The 8962-nt window shown below is 34.4% G+C and overlaps 1 pseudogene; it reads left to right on the top strand.

Moving 5' to 3' along the window:
- The first annotated feature begins 2151 nt into the window (after positions 1–2151).
- On the top strand, positions 2152–8962 carry LOC100255571 (protein SRG1-like; annotated as a pseudogene).

Raw genomic sequence — 8962 nt, 5'->3', positions numbered from 1 at the left:
CTCAACTAATGCTTAAATAGGAGAAAACGAAATCCATCCATCATGCAAACAAGACCTGTTCAAGTGGTAAGAGAGAAAAAAAAAACGATATCATAATTAAAAAATAAATAAAATGATTTGTAATAGCAGTTTAGGTCATGGCTTCACTAATCGCTAATGTTCTCACTTTTAAAGAAACATTGGGTCGCTTGACTGTCATGTATGTTTTCTTTCAAACCATAAAACTAATATTTTGCTTTAGTCCACACGATTACGCGTCTCTTATGAATTCTTTCAAGCTTTCACTGTTCTTCGCATGAGTTTCTGTATAATTTTTTTGTCATTGTCGAAAATTCTCTACCATTTGGTTTTGATCTGTGAAAAAACAACAGATATTCATTAATAAGTTGTAAATATTATTAAAGCGAATTCGAGGGAAGAGTGGTCACTTAATATATATTGGTACAAGTTGTTAACATGGTTTACTGCTGCAAATCCTAGATAGATAATAAGCACTAAACAAGGGCTTTGCATTTGTCCTATACGGGCATTTAAGAAAAGTTCCAAGAAGAGCAGTCATGGTTGGTTGGTTTTTGATTCAATTAAGAGTTTGTTATATTTTAGGTATTTTTATCTTTTATCATTTGGCAATTTGTTATATGTTAGAAATTTTTATCTCGTATTATGAATGATTTTGTCAAAAGGTAGGATCCTATGGATAAATCCTAAACCCTTTGGTAGAGTTATTAAATTAATTTACCAAACACCCTCAATGGCTTAGAATGACTTTAGTAGGAAGTTTGTGATTTTGGTCAACCCAACAGGCTTTGGCTAATCCTATACGGAGAAAGTTCTCCCAATTAAATTTTATAATTTTTTATTTAAAAATCAGTGGATTGATTATTATTGTCAATAGGTAAGACTTTCTTATTAAACCTCATAAATAATGCATGTCCTTTTTTTTTTCTTTTTTCTTTTTTTATCTCTATTGCTCTTGCAATTTGTATTTATATTCTAGATTGCTTTAATTTGCATTTTGTTTGGTGTTTTTAGCACAAAAGTCACTTCCTTAATAAGTTTTACAGCCATGCATGCAAAAAATTCTTGGCCACCATTGTCTTATATTTATATGTGGACGTGGTCCAAATCATATGGACATATTTTGTGTCTTTTATCATGACTCTCTATAAAAAAAGGTATAGGTTTAATGGGTATTTGATAAATCAATTTAATAATTTAAAGTGACTTAATAACTTAATTCAAGTTATTAAGTAAATTAAATATGTTTGATAAAATAACTTAATAATATATTTTAAAGTAAAAAATAACTTTAAATAATAAGTAAAAAAAAATTATCTTATTTTTAATTAAGTCTATATTTTTATTTTACCTTTTCACTTCTATTTGCCCTAATTATTTTCACAATTTCTTTTACTACTTCATGATCTTTATTATTACTCAACCTCCTCCTTTACCCTAATTATAATTTATGATAACAAATAAATCAATTTGATGATTTAGAATAAATTTTAAGTTAATTTTAAACAACCTTAATACTTAAAGTAAAAAAATTAAATAATAATGTTAAAATTAACAATTTAAATATAATTTAACTTAAAATTAACTTGAGTTATTAATTAATAATTATTAAGTTTTATCAAATACTCTTTACTTTAAGTTCATAAAAAATTACTTATGAAGGTTTTAAAATTTGAATAATAAAAATTTATGGATTTATCTTAAGCCTCTAAAAATTACTTTAAAATTTTTTTAAATTCTAGGTAAGGTAAGGAAAAAAATTAATTCATCAATTATTTAAAAAGTTTTTAAAAATCATTATCTATTTAAGGTAATTTTAAATAGCTCTTATATTTTATATAGAAATTATTATGATTTTCTATTTTAAAAAATATAAAGTAAGAAATATATCCACACAACACTTTATCCATCTGAACAAATTTTGGAGTGATTTAACCCTTATAACGTAATAGCAATGGCTTCACACAGCCCATTAGTTGTTGCTGCTGCTTTTGTTTTTGTTTGCTTTTTTGTTTTTTTGTTTTTTTGTTTGTTTCTTTCTTTCTTTCTTTCTTTTCATTTCCTTAATATATTTGCTTTATAAATACCCACCTTATGATGGTTCAATAGGTCACTGAATTAGGTCACTTAGCAATGGCATCAACACAGTTTTCAATGCTTCGTGATGCTCCTGTGCAAAGTGTTCAGGAGCTCATCAAAAAGCCCATCCCTGCAGTCCCACAGCCCTTTATCCTGGATGATCGGCAGCCTCCAATTTTTGTCAACCAGCACTCCCTTGCCACTACTCCCTACCATTGACATGAAACATTTGATTATCAATGAAACCGCAGATTCTGAGCTGAGAGGTTGCACTCAACTTGCAAAGAATGGGGTTTCTTTCAGGTTTCTCTCAAAATCCATAATCTTTAATCATTTTTCTATATTGCACTTGAACTTTTAGGGGCTGTTTTGCTGTGCATGAAATCTAGTTTCATGTGTCCAGGCAAATGAAGAGGAAGATGTGCACGACAGACAAAATTATTCAGAAAACAATAATTTGGCGCACATGATGTCAATTACAATTTTGTATAAAGTAGGCCCAGGGTTGGTGCAAACAGACCCCTATATTTCGTTTGCAGAAAAAGATATAGATATAAAACTAAATCCAAATAGGAAATAATAATAATAAATAAAAGCACAGAAACTAACATGTGTGTTCATGCACAGTTGGTGAACCATGGAGTCAGCTCTTCACTCCTGCAGAAACTGAAATCTGACCTAGGAGAATTTTACAAATTTCCCTCGGAAGAGAGAATGAAATACAAGATGAGGCCCGGGGTTGTTGAAGGGTACGGGCATTCCCCAATCTGGTCGGAAGATCAAAAACTTGACTGGGGTGATAGGTTTTATATGACAACCAACCCTATACATTCAAGGAAGCCGCATCTATTACCAGAGCTCCCTCCAGCACTAAGGTTCTCTCATCATCATCATCATCATCATCGTCATCTTCTTTCAGCTATATATATGTTTTCTTCTTTAACTGCAGAGATAGCTTGGAATGTTACATAGCGGAGTTGCAGAAACTAGCGAAGATGCTTCTAGGTTTTATGGCTAAAGCTCTAAAGTTGGAGAAAGGAGAGATGGAAGAGTTGTTTGATGATGGAATGCAATCAGTGAGGATGAGTTACTATCCTCCATGCCCACAACCAGAGCTAGTCATGGGCCTCACCTCTCATTCGGATGCCTCCGGCATCAGCATCCTTCTCCAAAGTTAATGGTGTGGGTGGTCTCCAAATTAAAAAAGATGGGGTTGGGATTCCTGTGAACTTCCTTCCAGATGCACTTGTGAATTTGGGAGACATTCTAGAGGTTTTCCCTTCTACACCTTCTCCTCTTTCAATAAAATAAAATAAAATAGAAAAATGTTAAATGGAATCCGCTCTACATTTTAGAAACCCTAGCTATCATATTTAAACCCTTTTTTTTTTCCCAACTAAAGATCATTTGCAGACCCGATTGCGCATATTTTAGAAACCTGGCTACCATTATCAAACTGTTTTTTTTTCATTGAATATCGTTAGTAGGATAACAATGGAGCAAATTTTTTGGATACTTATCCTATCCCACCTTAATAAAATGGGTTTGAGATGCATTTGAGATTATTATTAATACTTATCCAAAGACCAAGTTTAACTGTTCATTAGTGCCCTATATTTGTTTTGCATAATTGTCTTCCAATGAGTTGTAAGCTAAAGCTTTCTCTACTGGTCTGGTTCTCTTGTAGCTATAGAACCTTTGGCTTAAAGATGCCATTTTTGGATCTAGTTGTCATACCATGAGTATTACCTCTAACTCCATAAATGAACCCTTGCACAACTAGTTGTTATTAGTAGTGCAAATATCTTTATTACAAAAAATATGATTTATTAGAAAAGTATCATGCTGTAAAAACTCTTCACATTGGAATTTAGTAATATGAGATTTGTTATTGAATATAAGAAGAGATGGAGAAGAAGATGTTTGAACCTTTGATTGAATAGGAACATGAACACTTGGATTGGATTGGATTGGATTGAATGGAATATAAAATAGGAGCTAGAACAAAGGACTGTGACTGAGTGGAAGAGATGATTTTGACTTGTGAATCTGAATGTTGAGCAAACTTAGGAAATGAAAAGGATGATTCATTAACTACAACACTCTTAGAAATTAATGAAAATTTTGCCAATAGGATCTAAACATTTGTATCCCTTGTGATTGAGATTATAACCCAGGAATGTACACTCAGTTGAATGAAATTGCAACTTGTGTCCATTAAACAGACGAGTATTAGGAAAACATGTGTGTATTTATTTATATCCCTTGTGTCTATAACCAAAGATTTTGAGAGACTTGTAATCAGGTTTGGCTTTGAATAGGGTTTCCAAAGGAGTTTTATTGTTTAAAACAAGTGTTGAAAGTCTCTATATGATAAAAAAAATAGTTTTAAAGGCTTCATCCAATTAATTTAAGGGTATCAAGGTTTTGATTAGAAGTGTTAATCTAATTTCTACAATATAACAATGTTTTCTCTTAGCTACCCCATTTTGTTCATGTGTATGTGGATAAGAAACTATATATACAATGTCATGTGTTTAGAGATAATCAATAAATACTTGATATTCACCACCCTAATCATTTTGTAATTCAGCTTGAGCTTGAAGATTAAAAATAGTTTGGAAAGCGTTAGATTTATTTATGAGAAGATAGATCTAGCAAGTAAACCTAGAGTGTGCATCTATAAAATGCATGTAATAAAAGTACTTGCTTGAAGATTGCATTAGTGAAGGACCCCATAAGTTAGAATGAATGGGTTACAATGGTTATGAATTTTGAGGATTAGAAAGATCAAAGAGAAATTTATGAATTTTCCCTAAGCAACAAACTGACTAGACATGTGGAATTGTATTAGGAACAAGAAGATTGTAAGTGTGAAGCACATCCTTTACAATTTAAGCAGAGGGATGGCCTAGCCTACTATGCCAAACATCAAAAGGTGAAGATGAGTTACATGAAATTTAAGCACTTTGTGCATTAGTCTTTTGAACAACAAATAGAGCATAGTCCAAAACTTGAACAGAAAAACAATAAGGAGATGAAATAGTGATACCATATAAAATACTACAAGTTTTGAACTGAAAGTTCTTGATGAGAATCTTCATATCAAAAGTATCAAAAACATAAAGACCTTGCTCAAGTTTCCTTACATGAGAACTTACTTGGAAACCTAATTTTTGACAAAACACAAATCAGGATAAAACTCAAAGAAAATCTAATCGTCTTTTGCAAATTTAGATACACTCGATGGGTTTTTGGTTATAGAATGAACATGAAGCAATTGGTTTAAGGAAAGAATTATAAAATTAAATGGAGAATCAAAATTAGAATTTTCTATATGTGAATTGACAAACCTAAGCCATTTCCCATATAAAGCCTATCATGACATATATATTCAATCCTTAGACATCAAATTGTTGACATCAAGAGAGATATGGTTTGTTGCACCTGAGTCTAAATACCAATTTGAGTCACAGACAAATTTTGAAGTGGCAAGCATTACTATCATTGGACTATGTGGCCTGAAATTTGAAGGGTTTGAACCTTGAAGAGAACATGTGTGACATCCCACATCGGATAGAGGGAAAAGTTCTTGACGCTATATAAGTATGGACTTCTCTTAACCTTAAAGACGTGTTTTAAAGTCGTGAGGGCCCCTTTGGGTCCAAAACGGACAATATCTACACGATTGGGAGTGGGTTGTTACAAATGGTATCAAAGTCGATCTTCGACTTCGGTGTGGGGGTTTGTTTGGCCCTGTAAGGGTGTTTGTCTGTTTGACCCCGCAATCTCATGGGACACAACGAGGACGTTGTGTCTGCATGGGGGGGGGGGGGTGTTTGTGACATCCTACATCAGATAGGGGAGAAAGTTTTTGGCGCTATATAAGTATGGACTCCTCGTAACCTAGTAGACGCATTTTAAAGCCGTGAGGGCCCTCTTGGGCCCAAAGTGGACAATATCTACATGGTTGGAAGCGGGTCATTACAAATGGTATCAGAGTTGATCTTCGACCTCCGTGTGGGGGTTTGTTTGTCCCCATAGGGGTGTTTATTTGTTTGACCCCGCAATCTCATTGAACACAACGAGGATGTTGTGTTTGCATGAGGAGGTATTTGTGACATCTCACATCGAATACGGGGGAAAGTTCATGGCGCTATATATGTAGAAGCTTCTCTTAACCTTGTAGATGTGTTTTAAAGTCGTGAGGGGCCCTTTGGGTCCAAAGCAGACAATATCTACACGATTGGGAACGAGTCATTACAAATGGTATCAGAGTCAATATCCGACTTCGGTGTGGGGGTTTGTTTGGCCCCGTATGGGTGTTTATCTATTTGACCCCGCAATCCCGTGTGTCTGCATTGGAGGGGTGTTTGTGACATCCCACATCGAATAGGGGGGAAAGTTCTTGGCGCTATATAAGTATGAACTCCTCGTAATCAAGTAGATGCATTTTAAATTCATAAGGGCCCATTTGGGTCCAAAGCAAACAATATCTACACGGTTGGGAGCGGGTTGTTACAAATGGTATCAAAACCGATCTCTGACCTTGATGTGGGGGTTTGTTTGGCCCCGTATGGGGTGTTTGTCTGTTTGGCCCCGTCATCCCATGGAACACAACGAGGACATTGTGTTTGCATGGAGGGGTGTTTGTGACATCCCACATCGAATAGAGGGAAAAGTTCCTGATGTTATATAAGTATGGACTCCTCTTAACCTTGTAGATGTGTCTTAAAGCCCTGAAGGCCCCTTTGGGTCTAAAGCGGACAATATTTACACGATTGGAAATGGATCGGTGTGGGGGTTTGTTTGGCCCCATAGGGGTGTTTGTCTGTTTGACCCCGCAATCCCATGGGATACAACGAGGATGTTGTGTTTGTATGGGGGGGTGTTTGTAACATCCCATATCGGATAGGAGGGAAAGTTTCTGACGCTATATAAGTATAGACTTCTCGTAACCTAGTAGACGCGTTTTAAAGCTGTGAGGGCCTTTTTGGGTCCAAAGTAGACAATATCTACACGGTTGGGAGCGGGTCGTTACAACATGAACCCTAAAACGACTTATTAAAGCAGTAAGAACACTACATTTCAACATGGCTAGTTCCACCACATAATTGGCACTATGGTTTATTAAAATTCCAGGATTATCGTTCTCTACTTTTGCCTTTGCTACCAAAATAACCACCAATGCTCCCAAATCTACCACCACGACCTCCAAAGCCATTTCAATCCCAAAATTTTCCTCCACTATTACCTTGACTAGAGTTACTAAAACTATTGTATCGATTCTAATTGAAAGAATTGTGTTGTTCAAAGAATTGGCCTTGTCCCCGACCATATGGAACAAACTTTTTCTTATCCTTATTAAATTGATTATGAGTAGCTATATTAACACTAGGAAATGATTATAGAGAATTGAGATTTTTCTCAATTCTCCCTTCTTGAGTAAGTAAAAGAGACTCTATCTCATCAACCATGCATATATCAATTCTTAAAGTAATTGAAGTAATAAATGTATCATACTATAAGCTTAAGCCTTCAAAGATTACCTGAAGATGATCAATAATTGATACAATATAACTAATAGAGGCTAAGCTATCAACTAGATTCTTTATCTTCAAAAAATAATTGTCAATAGAGGATGATCCTTTCTTGGTGTTTCAAAGTTGTGTCAATAGAAGAAGGGACTATGTTTAAATAATAACATAAAACTACTATGATACTTATTAGTTTTTTTGTTGAATGATGATTTATGATGTGACCAATGTAAGAAAGGATTTAAATTCTACTATGCCCATTAGGTTTTACTATTAAACCATGAAGTTAAATGTCACATGGGCCAAGAGAATGTTAGCTTACTTTTGCGAAGTGACCGAAGTGCCACTTATATTTAGGTATGGTAAATATGCCCAATTTGGTTTAATAAATATATAATTATTGGCTAAAAATCTCATTAGTCAATTTTAAGAAAATTTGATAATTAACTGTCCACTTCAATGAAAAATGGGATAAAAGGATTTATTTAAAAACTAATCATTTCTTTACTAAAAATTACATAGATACTTTTCTTTCCATCCAGCAACGTTTCATGATCCTACATGGGTTAAGAGATGGAAATACAATTTTCTTCATCTTTGCTTTTCTATAATAAATTTCTTTTGCTCATGGGTCGAAGTATGTCTTCTCTCAATATATGTAAAATTAGTATATATATATAGTGATTAATTTCTACATCCATTCAAATAAAGTGTTAAAATATGTAGCGTTATCCTTTGCTAATGTCCAAACAAGTCCATTTTCAATGACGTGATGATATTTGAAAATCTGGGTTGTATGTAAGTAAAACGTCATATTTGATAGAAGTGGTTACACAGGTCAGAAAATACAAAAGGAAGAAGAAGAAGAATTGTGTTATTATCTTCAGAGTACACCGGTGTGGGTATTTATAAGCTAGGTGAGGTGGTTGGATGAGTTGGTTTGGGGTTGTTACATGGTTGTTCAGTTACAACTGTGGGAGAGGAGGTTAGGTTAGAATCTGTTTGGTTATCATCCCCCCTCAAGCTCATAGGCGGGGAGGTGACTGTGAGCTTGCTTCGTAAGCTACAAAATTGGGAAATAGGCAAATGTTTGGTTAAAATATCAGCAAGTTGATCAGTGGACGGCACATAGCAGATTTGAAGCTCTTGTCGCAACACCTTTTCCCTGATAAAGTGCAAGTCTAATTCGATATGTTTGGAACGAGAATGAAAGACCGGATTTGCAGCAAGATGAGCTGCACTTTGATTATCACACCATAAGACTGGTGGAGAAGTGGGCAAGCAAAGCTCCTGAAGAAGAGACTGAATCCATACTAGCTCAGCCGTGA

Source organism: Vitis vinifera, chromosome 10 (genome assembly GCF_030704535.1).
Source record: "Vitis vinifera cultivar Pinot Noir 40024 chromosome 10, ASM3070453v1".
Classification (NCBI taxonomy): Eukaryota; Viridiplantae; Streptophyta; class Magnoliopsida; order Vitales; family Vitaceae; genus Vitis; species Vitis vinifera.
This window is presented reverse-complemented; position numbering and strand designations above follow the sequence as displayed.